We start from the raw sequence: 12281 nt of genomic DNA on the forward strand, positions 1-12281 counted from the left end.
AAATCGCGGGAATTTAAAATGCGATTTTCCCGCGGACTGGAATTCCAGAATTCTCGCGGTAATTTCCGCGAGAGTTCCGGTACGTGTGCAATTAGCCTAATAGGGGTGCCCTAACTTTAACATATGACTGTAAATACCTTTGAGGGGTCTTGGTTCCAACATGGGGTCCCTTGTTGGGGGCTTGCACTGTTTAGGCCCATCAGGGGCTCTCCAAACTCGATATGACATCTGCAGAACATTCAATCAAAATCTGTATTCCAAAAGGTCACTCCATCCTTTCTGAGCCCTGCCGTGTGTCTAAATAGTTGTTTTCCCCCACATATGGGGTATCTGCATGCTCAGGAGAAATTGCACAGTTTAATTTTGGGGTAAATTTTCTCCTGCTACCCTTGTGAAAATAAAAAAATTGGGTCTAAATTAAAAAGTTAATGTTCATTTTTTTCTTTCCACATTGTTTAAACTAAACTTCTTGAATGTTGTTTTGAGCGCCTTGAGGGGTGCAGTATTTTGAATGGTGTCAGTTTGAGGGGTCTAGATGACAGAAAAAAGCAAAGTCCCTTCAAATGTGATGTGGTCTTTTAAAAAAATGGTTTTGTAAATTTTGTTGTAAAAATGAGACATTTCTGGTCAAATTTTAACTTTTCTAACTTCCTAACAAAAAAGGATTATGTATAAAAAATTGTGCTGATGTAAAGTAAACATGTGGGAAATGTTATTTATTAACTATTTTGTGTGACATAACTGTGATTTAAGGACATAAAAATTCAAAGTTTGAAAATTGCAAAATTGTCTATATTTTCTCTAAATTTCCAATTTTTTTTCACAAATAAACTCAAGTCATATCGAAGAAATTTTACCACTAAGATGAAGTACAATATGACATAAACAAACAGTTTCAGAATTGGTGGTATCCCTTAAAGCGTTCCAGAGTTATTACCACGTAAACTGACATTTGTCAGAATTTTAACATTTGGCCTGGTCATGAAGGTGAAAATGGGGTCAGGGGTGGAGGGGTTAAGGAAGACCTATTTTGCTAGTTTTGGGATTTAAAATTGGCCACATCACAAAATAGTGTCTACAAAGTTGATTAAAACAGAAGTTTTATTTTTTACTTTATCTTCCATTGTAGAGATATTAACTTGTAAAGTTTAGGTTATAATTTATGATAAGCCCAATGGGATGTTACCAGAGATTTGTTCTCTGGAAGCAAGTACCGCTTCTTCTGCATGACTTTACTCAATCAAAAGCCGGATTTGTTATTAGGTTAAAGAAGAACACAACCCCCCAAAGGGCAGAACACCATGCTTTTTCCTGTGAGACATGTAATGATAGACGGCCCTGATCTCTGCCCCTACTATGTAGAGAACAACAGAGCGAAGTGTGATTACAAACACTTTCAGCAGCTTTAATCTCACAACAGTCGGTGTGGGGGGAGACCAATACATCAGGGCTGACAGTTTTGTGAGATGAGAGCTGCAGAGGTATGTATGATCACAGTAGGCTCTTCTTCCCCTTCCCCACACTGCCATTAGGTTATGTAATCACAATCAGAGTCCAGGGCTGAACACAAGGGTTATTTAACATTACATCTCAAGGAAGAAAGCATGTTAATTTCACTAACTTGGGTGTGTTTTTTTCCTCTTCATGAACACCTACTGCTTTGATTGGACAGCTTTATACAGGGGAAAACGTACATACCCCCAAAGAACAATCTATGCTTAGGCCCTCTGGGTTTATCATGAATTATAACCTAAACTTTACAAGTTAATACCTCCACAATGGAGAGCAGAAATTATATAAAAAAGTACTTTTTATTCAGCTCTGTGGCCACTAATTTATGATGTGGCTAGTTTAACTTTCTCAAGTTAGTTAAAGAGTTAAAGAGCCTATTTTAATTTTAAATTAAAAAACATATAAAGAGTTTTTTGTTTTATGTGAGGATGATCTTCACATTTCACATATATAGTTTTGGCTTTCTATTTTCTAGGCAGCACTCAATAAAATTCAAGTCACTGCTATGCAACTGGGACAGCCAGGTTGTACACCCACTAACCAGCAGTAGTCCTGGTGGCCCATATTGATGATCTAACAAGGAATAGGATCATTGGTCCAGATATCCAGCATAGGAGCACAAAAGGTTAATATTTTATTATTTTTTAATGTCGATGGTTTATTGCGGGGACATGATGGCATTTTTATTTTCATGAGTTTCGCTAATATCTTGTTCCCTGCGGAAGGGAAGCTGGCAATTTTTTTTTTTACTTCATGAAAGGAGCGTACAATTTGGGCTGGGACATACATTTTAGACAGGAAAATCTTAGTAAAATTAGGACTTAAAATGTAGTAACCTACAGATATAGCAGAAGCGATGTTTGTGTTATAAGGGAACATTAAAAATAGAAACTGCACAATAACATAAAATATCCCATCAATGCCTTCTTTCATCTTTTTTGCTTTCTCATAGTACAATTAAAACAAGAAAAAAATATGTACAGAGAACTTCTATATGTGTCACAGGAGACGAACCGTGTCCTCCTTCCTCATCACTGACCTGTATGTGGATGTGAGGCAACTGTCTGCAGCAGGAACCTCCCCCCTTAATGGCTGTGAGTCAACAGGCTGCATCCGGAACCTACACCTTAGGTCTTCAGCCAAAAGTGGAACAGATCAGCTGGAATTTAATTTTTGATCTTTGCAGGGTTTCTCAAGATTCTTCAAACTATTTGGGGAGAGATTCTCTTGTTTCTTGTTTTCCTGTGTACATTCAATTCTTGTGGGTTTGAGTTTTCTGTATCTGTGCAAAAACAGCTGACAGTGCCCTCCTTGAAATCAATGGGAGTTTAATGCTCCGTCTGCTTCACTCATGGAAATATCACAGTGATGCTGACGGAAGACCAAAGGGCACCACATTCATTAAAGCGTGGTCGCTGTTTAGCTTACTGACTGGCGGTGGACTTGGCTTAATGCCTCTCAGTATTACATTGGTTGTCATTGTAGAATATGCTGAAAGGAACCTGCTATCAGGTTTTTATACCTCAAACTAATAAAATTTATAAAATATTGCTTTAATGCTGATTAAACCCCTGCCTTTCATTTTAGAAACCCGTGTTTCCATCTTTATGATCCGTGTTTAAAATACTATGCAAATGTGTCACATGCAGCGGGATGGGGACTTTGCACTTGCGGCTCTCTTTATTCCTTGCCTGTCGCCTTCCTCCTGTCAGTGACTGACAGGTCAGTCTTCTTTTCTAAGTGACCTGCTTTTCCTAGCAAGATCTCTTGCTAGCACTGTCATTGCATGAGGTGGTGCATGCAAAGTGAGGTGTTGTGAGACGCGGACAATCAATCTGTGCATGCGCCACCCCAGACATTGATGATGCTGGCGACAGATCTTGCTAGGGAAAGCTGATATACAAATGACTTGTAAGTCAATTACAGGAAAATCTAACAATCCGATCCTCCGATAATGGTGAAACCCGGTGTATGTGTCCAAATCTGCGCTGCTGATAAAGGTGGATGGCAGACGATATTTTTCAAAACTTTATTTCAAAACAGGTTAATAGTCAATGTGTTTTGAGGTCATGTAAAACCTCTTCCTCAGGACAAAAACCTTATGACAATAGTTTGGCGTATAAAAAACAGATGGCAGGTTCCCTAAAACTTTCAACAAATAAAGAAGTGTATTTAAGATAAGGGAATTTGTCATCAGAAAAAAAACTATTGTTTAAATCATGTTTTATGTCCAATGTATTTAATTGTTTTTAAGTTTTACATATCACTATCTATATCGACTAATCACAACTCTTTATACAGTTGTTAACACCTGTTCCACCATTCACAATAAGGTGAGGTCACAGTTCACCTCATCCTCTTGGACAATGACTAGTAACAGCTCTTTATACAGTAGATAACACAGGTTCCACCATTCACAATAGGCGATGTCACAGCTCACCTCCTCCTACTGTACAATGACTGATAACCTCTATATATATATATATATATATATAGATATCACAGCTCACCTCCTCCTATCCTATACAATTGTAACAAGGTTGCACGGGGTGGTAGTCCTAGCCGAGTCACTTAAAGCTACAGTCCACGAACTGCGTCCACTGAGCAGACAGTCAGCGAGCACCCTGACTCCTTGCACATGAAACAGACAGGACAGATATAACTCAGACAAATGATCTCTTCTCCACAGTCGCTGCAGCACAGGCAAACAGGATCCAGGAACTCAGTAAAAAATCCAACAGGGATAAATATTTATTGAATGCGTAGAGGAGGTAGTAATAAGTAGAAGGACGAAAAATGTAATTGCAGCAAATCAATCAACCTTCCTGCTCTTTCCCTAAGTTCTTCTGTTGCTGAATCAGCGACCGCAGCAATGACAGCCACGGCGACAGTCACAGTCCTTTAGCCGATTCCTGAACACTTATAGTCCTCGGTGGGGAACTATTCAGTCCTGGTGCCCGTTTCTCTGCCCATAGGTCCAGGGCAGCAGTCTTTACCCGTACTGGGGTTTGGGCAGCTTCTCCACGGGGGGAGCACGTCCTGCCGCAGGCAAGCCTGCCTCGGCTTCAACTGAGGAGCAGGAACTTCCTGCTCCTTTTTATGGCTGTTAACCCAACACCCGGTGTAAACCCCTTCTGTCCCTGACTCTAACATACAGGCAAATACCATAGTGAGTATTATCAAACATTACTAACACAGCACATACATTACATTACAAGTTAACACAAGTCATAACATGGGGCTAAAAAGGACAATACATTAATACACAAGGCATAAGTAATACAGACATTACTAAACGGGTACACCATCCGGGTACCGCATAGGATGTAAGGACCCAACACATGGGAGAGAGGGGGCAAATGAGGATCCCCGCCACCTCCTTACACAATTACTGACGGCACTTCTATATACAGTAGATACAACAGGTTCCTCTATTCACAATAGATGATGTCACAGCTTACTTCCTCCTCATGTACAATACCTGATAACACCTCTGTATATAGTAGGTAACACAGGATCCACCATTCACAATACTGGGTTTCCCCAAAAGTAAGCCGTACCATGAAAATAAGCCCTAGCATGATTTTATGGGATTTTTTTAAAGTATTCTTGAAATATAAGCCCTACTTGAAAAATAAGCCCTAGCTATAGTCAGGTCCGGCATTAGGGGGTTGGGGGAACGGAGCAATTGCCCAGAGCCCCCCACTCTTGGTGTGGCCCCAAGCATTTCTATTCCGGTAGATGATGTCACAGCTCACCTCCCACTGTACATTGACTGATACCGTGCCTTGCAAAAGTATTTGGCCGTCTGGAACTTTTCAACCTTTTCCCACATATCATGCTTCAAACATAAAGATACCAAATGTAAATTTTTGGTGAAGACTCAACAACAAATGGGACACAATTGTGAAGTTGAACTAAATTTATTGGTTACTTTAAATTTTTGTGGAAATTCAAAAACTGAAAAGTGGGACGTGCAATATTATTCGGCCCCTTTATCGTAATACTTTGTTGCACCACCTTTTGCTGTGATTACAGCTGCAAGTCGCTTGGGGCATGTCTCTATCAGTTTTGTACATCGAGAGACTGAAATTCTTGCCCATTTTTCCTTGGCATACAGCTCAAGCTCAGTGAAGTTTGATGGAGATCGTTTGTGAACAGCAGTTTTCAGCTCTTTCTACAGATTCTCGACTGGATTCAGGTCTGGACTTTGACTTTGCCATTCTAACACCTGGATACGTTTATTTGTGAACCATTCCATTGTAGATTTTGCTTTATGTTTGGGATCATTATCTTGTTAGACAACAAATCTCCGTCCCAGTCTCAGGTCTTTTGCAGACTCCAACAGGTTTTCTTCAAGAATGGTCCTGTATTTGGCTCCATCCATCTTCCCTTCAATTTTAACCATCGTCCCTGTCCCTGCTGAAGAAAAGCAGGCCAAAACCATGATGCTGCCACCACCATGTTTTACAGTGGGGATGGTGTGTTCAGGGTGATGAGCTGTGTTGCCTTTACGCCAAATATATCGTTTGGCATTGTTGCCAAAAAGTTCAATTTTGGTTTCATCTGACCAGAGCACCTTCTTCCACATGTTTGGTGTGTCTCCCAGGTGGCTTGTTGCAAACTTTAAGCAACACTTTTTATGGATATCTTTGAGAAATGGCTTTCTTCTTGCCACTCTTCCATAAAGGCCAGATTTGTGCAGTGTATGACTGATTGTTGTCCTACGGACATACTGTCCCGCCTCAGCTATAGATCTCTGCAGTTCATCCAGCGTGATCATGGGCCTCTTGGCTGCATCTCTAATCAGTCTTCTCCTTGTTTGAGATGAAAGTTTAGAGGGATGGCCGAGTCTTGGTAGAATTGCAGTGGTATGATACTCTTTCCATTTCAATATGATCGCTTGCACAGTGCTCCTTGGGATGTTTAAAGTTTTGGAAATCATTTTGTATCCAAACCTGGCTTTAAACTTCTCCACAACAGTATCATGGACCTGCCTGTTGTGTTCCTTGGTCTTCATGATGTTCTCTGTGCATCAAACAGAACCCTGAAACTATCACAGAGCAGGTGCATTTATACGGAGACTTGATTACACACAGGAGGATTATATTTATCATCATTAGTCATTTAGGACAACATTGGATCATTCAGAGATCCACAATGAACGTCTGGAGTGAGTTTGCTGCACTGAAAGTAAAGGGGCCGAATAATATTGCACGCCCCACTTTTCAGTTTTTGAATTTCCACAAAAATTTAAAATAACCAATAAATTTCGTTCAATTTCACAATTGTGCCCCACTTGTTGATTCTTCACCAAAAATTTAAATTTGGTATCTTTATGTTTGAAGCATGATATGTGGGAAAAGGTTGAAAAGTAGATTTGGTTTCCAGTACCATCTCTATGCTGATGACACCCAATTATATGCTTCTTCTCCTGACATCACGCCAGCCTTTCTAGAAAACACCGGCGATTGTCTAAACGCTGTGTCTAATATCATGTCCTCACTATATCTGAAACTGAACCTGTCAAAGACTGAACTCCTGGTGTTTCCTCCCTCTACTAATGTACCTATATCCGACATTGCCATTTCTGTGTGTGGTTCCACTATTACTCCCCAGCAACAGACCCGCTGTCTTGGGGTCATACTTGATTCCGAGCTTTCCTTTACCCCCACATTCGATCACTGGCTCGCTCTTGTCATCTGCACCTCAAAAACATTTCTAGAATTCGACCTTTTCTTACTTTTGACTCTGCAAAAACTCTTACTGTTTCTCTTATTCATTCTCGTTTCGACTATTGTAACTCTCTTCTAATCGGTCTCCCTCTTACCAAACTCTCCCCTCTCCAATCTGTCTTGAATGCTGCAGCCAGGATCATATTCCTCACCAATCGTTACACCGATACCTCTACCTTGTGCCAGTCATTACACTGGCTACCCATCCACTCCAGAATTCAGTATAAACGTATTACCCTCACCCACAAAGCCCTCCGTAGCTCAGCACCACCCTACATCTCCTCCCTTGTTTCAATATACCTCCCTACCCGCGCCCTCCGTTCTGCTGATGACCTGAGGTTAGCATCCTCAATAATCAGAACCTCCCACTCCCGTCTCCAAGACTTTACACGTACTGCGCCAATTCTTTGGAATGCACTTCCCAGGTCAATACGATTAGTCCCCAATCCCCACAATTTTAAGCGTGCCCTGAAAACGCATTTATTCAGACTGGCCTATCGCCTCAACACATTAACCTAATCTATCCCTGTGTGGCACAGCCAAAAGTTTTACCATAACCAGATTTCCGACATCAGGTTCCCACATGCTTTATGCATCCATTAGCCCTCTGTGTTTGTACTGTTACACACTTAACATTATGGCTGGTCCATACAATCAGGGCAACTGTTACCACCCAACTTTCGTGTCTACCTCTTCCCTCATAGGTTGTAAGCTTGCGAGCAAGGCCCTCATTCCTCTTAGTATCTGTTATGATCTATGTGATTATTGTTATGCTGTAATGTCTATTGTCTGTACAAATCCCCTCTGAAATGTAAAGTGCTGCGGAATATGTCGGCGCTATAAAAATAAAATTTATTATTATTATTATATTAAAAGTTCTAGGGGGCCAAATACTTTCACAAGGCACTGTAACACCTTTATATATAGTAGATGTTACAGCTCACCTTCTACAGATTCTCTTCACAATAACCTCTTTCCTGATTAGGGCATGCTCAGAAGATCAAAAAGCTTCTACACAGAAGATTAGGGTCTATTACTTCTAATGTCCATGTGCCGAACAGAATGTAGGAGTCTAATATTAGGTGTTTTTTTTTTTCTTTTAATATGTATTTACAAAAATGTTTTTTTTCAGTAACTGAGTAAATGTAGATAGTATACCTGCACTTGAAAACTTCAGATGATATGATAGTAAGTAAATTGAGACTCCAGAGTCTGCTATACTACCTAACGACACACGTGGTCAAAATTGTTGGCACCCCTCGTTTAATGACAGAAAAGCCCACAATGGTCACAGAAATAACTTGAATCTGACAAAAGTAATAATAAATCAAAAATCTATGAAAATGAACAAATGAAAGTCAGACATTGCTTTTCAACCATGCTTCCACAGAATTTAAAAAAAATGATAAATAAAACTCATGAAATAGGCCTGGACAGAAATGATGATACCCCTGAAAATAATGTGACAAAAGGGACATGTTAAATCAAGGTGTGTCCACTAATTAACATCACAGGTGTCTTCAATCTTGGAATCAGTGAGTGGGCCTGTATAGAGGGCTACAGATACTCACTGTGCTGTTTGGTGACATAGTGTGTATCACACTCAGCATGGACCAGAGGAAGCGAAGGAAAGAGTTGCCTCAGGAGATTAGAAAGAAAATTATAGACAAACATGTTAAAGGTAAATGTTATAAGACCATCTCCAAGCAGCTTGATGTTCCTGTGACTACAGTTGCACAAATTTTTCAGAATTTTAAGCTCCATGGGGCTGTATCCAACCTCCCTGGACGTGGCCGCAGGAGGAAAATTGATGACAAATCAAAGAGATGGTTAATATGAATGGTAACTAAAGAGCCCAGAAAAACTTCTAAATAGATTAAAGGTGAAGTTCAAGCTCAAGGAGCATCAGTGTCAGATCGCACCATCTGTCGTTGTATGAGCCAAGTGGACTTCATGGGAGACGACCAAGGGGACACCCTTGTTGAAATAAATCATAAAAAGCCAGACTGGAATTTGACAAACTACATGTTGACAAGCCACAAAGCTTCTGGTAGAATGTCCTATGAACAGATGAGACAAAAATTGAACTTTTTGGCAAGGCACATCAGCTCTATGTTCACAGACAGAAAAATGAAGCATATCAAGAAAAGAACACTGTCCCTACTGTGAAACATGGAGGAGGCACTGTTATGTTCTGGGGCTGCTTTGCTGCACCTGGCAAAGGATGTCTTGAATCTGTGCAGGGTACAATGAAATCTCAAAACTATCAAGGGATTCTAGTGAGAAATGTGCTGCCCAGTGGCAGTGATTGCCTCAAAAGGTTGTGCAGTAAAATATTAAGTTAAGGGTACCATCATTTCTGTCCAAGCCTATTTCTTGAGTTTTATTTTTTTTTTTAATTCTGTGGAAGCATGGTTGAAAAGCAATGTCTGAGTTTCATTTGCTTAATTTCATAGATTTTTGATTTATTACTTTTATCAGATTCAAGTTATTTCTGTCACCATTGTGAGTTTTTCTGCCATTAAACGGGGGGGGTACCAACAATTTTGACTACGTGACGTGTGTATATGTATGTACTTATGCCCATGATATCCAAAGAATTGGAGCGAAGTGGCTGGAGACTGTCGGAGCATTTCACACCAGTGTATGTGTAAAACTGAAATGAGGGGGAGCTCCATGTATTTGTAGAACAGCTGTTTGGCCCATCAGCTGCTATTGTGCAGGGCTCTCAGCCAAGCCGTATGAGCTGGAATCCTTCGTGTTCACTTGGAACCAAGGTTCGCAGATGCAGCAGCCGGCTATGAGTCAGCTCTGGCTCCCAGGGAGCTGGGCTGAACCCCCTGCATAGCTATGGGGTCAGACGCAAAGCCTCTCATTACCCACTGTGCCGCTCCAGATGTTATTGAGGAAAGCCATTAGGGGGGTGAATGGGGATTGAGTTTAGAACGGAACACACTGGTCACATTATAACCTTTTGCTGCAGAAACAGGGCCTGCTGGGACGTGCTTGTAAAAGGTTACGCCATGTCCCTAGCTAAACGCGACGTCTTCGTTTTAATTTGCAAGGTCAAACTACAGAGATGAAGCATGGTGCCAGCTGTTAACAATAACCATTGAATACGGACATAAACTAAACCTCCTCTCATATATATAACACTGAGATATCTGATTCTTTGATACAGTTACCAGAATAAATTGACATTGTGCTTCTAATGGGCCTAACTTTTAGGTGTAAGAGATGAAGGTTGCTGTACAACTATGCGTGTTGCAGAGTCTTTGACAATCAAATCTATACAGTTTGCCATATGGATCTCATCACTAGAGTTGAGCGAGCATCTTCGGTTCCCCTCTTATACTGCAAGCTATAGCGCTTGCCGAATAAGCTACAGCGGGAACCCAGCTCCCTGGATCGAGGTGGCTGAACAGCTGACCGCCACCGCAGCTGCATGTGTCGTGGCTGTGTGACGGTCACAGCACATGCATGGAGAGCCCAACAAACAGGCACTCCATGCATGTGCTGTGACTGTCACACAGCCCGACACATGCAGCTGCGGCGGCGATCAGCTGTTCAGCCGCCACGATCCATGAAGCCGGGTCCCCTCTCCAGCTTATTCGCTATAGCTTGCCGAATAAGCGGGTAACAGAAGATATTCGCTCAGCTGTACTCATCACCCCCAAGTTCCCTCTTAAATATACCATATCTGCTCATAACTAGTTTCCCTATATATTAGCGCTATCTATGTCCCTATATTTAAGCTCTTTCCAGCCTCTGTCACTCCGGCTTTTATCTCTGCCCAGCGCCATTTCTTTCCGCTTAATTAAACAGGGAAGTGGCACACCCAGCGAATTACAGTTAGCTGGAGACGGATGCTAGTTCCTCTGGAGCCAAACACTGAGCTGTAGAACAATAGTAGATAGAGGGAAGGAACGGCACAACCACAGGCATGTGGAGATGCATTTAAATAGGATTTATTGACAGTATTTCATATCTATTGATAACGCAATGGTAAGTACAGTATTATTGTGATGCTGCATCACTTCTCACATGTAGGGATGTGGACTGTCTTACCCCGTTCCTGCCCTTGACAACAAACGTGTCATGCGAATACTGTTGTGCGGTTGTTGTGCGGTTTTATATGTAAAAGTAATGTGTGTCCAATGTAATTTATTATGGTGATGTACAGTATTTAAAGTGTTAATGCATAATGTGAGTATAGGATAAGCTTAGGACAGCATAAGCTATAGAATAAGGATAATAGGTTTAGCATGTAAGATAGGAAATGGTTAAGAATACAGCTGGCCCAGTGGGAGGGTACTTGTGCTGATAAATAGGTGACATTTCCTGGTTAAGGACAATTCAGTGTCAGTTAGTGAAGTGTCCAGTGAAGGCCAAGATCAGGTGCAGTGGTTTGCTAGGGGCAGCATGGGCCAACCGTTCCAGGCAGTGAGAGGCAAAATGGAGTTCCCTGATGGACATTCCAACAGCGTCTGGATCCTAGGGCTCAGGCCAGGTACCACGGAGCAGGCCTTGTCTTCAGATGTCACGAGGTCGATGGACATGGAATTACATGGGGAGCAGGTGTACCCACCTGATGAACTTGAATTGCTTAGTAAAAGTTTGAGTGTTACAAGAACTTGGTGTCCCATGCATTGTGTGGGGCAGCTCCTGAGAACAGAATCCTGGAGGCAGTGGAAGCCTGCGGCCTATAATGATGTACCCAGCACACTGGAACTGGGACACTCCTTGTCTGTAAAGTCCCAGAGTGCAACTGGACAGCAGCTCGGTTGTGACTACCGCTCTTGGCCACTTTACACATGGACAAGCCGTGAGTCAGGGTAGTCGAGGTCAATAGCCAAGAGGATATGTCATAAACAGAGGGAAGAGACAAAGTTATAGTCAGGTAATTTTCTGAGGTCAAAATACCAGGAGGATAGTGGTTTAGAGCCAAGTTGTTAAACAGACAGATGATCAGAATGAAGTCCAAGGTCAGGCAGCGATACATCAACAAGCAAAATACAAGGCACAGAGTAAACC

The 12281-nt window shown here is 41.6% G+C and overlaps 1 long non-coding RNA gene across 1 annotated transcript in view; it reads left to right on the forward strand.

Moving 5' to 3' along the window:
- The window catches only part of LOC141098062 (uncharacterized), a 158601-nt gene extending 154967 nt beyond the window's left edge, over nt 1–3634 (forward strand). The window contains exons 2-3 of the long non-coding RNA XR_012234134.1: nt 1988–2137; nt 2465–3634. This is a non-coding gene — a long non-coding RNA (uncharacterized lncRNA). The remainder of the gene's footprint in view (nt 1–1987; nt 2138–2464) is intronic.
- The last annotated feature ends 8647 nt before the right edge of the window (nt 3635–12281 follow it).

This window comes from Dendrobates tinctorius, unplaced genomic scaffold, assembly GCF_039654945.1.
Source record: "Dendrobates tinctorius isolate UK_male_01 unplaced genomic scaffold, ASM3965494v1 ptg000086l, whole genome shotgun sequence".
Taxonomy (NCBI): Eukaryota; Metazoa; Chordata; class Amphibia; order Anura; family Dendrobatidae; genus Dendrobates; species Dendrobates tinctorius.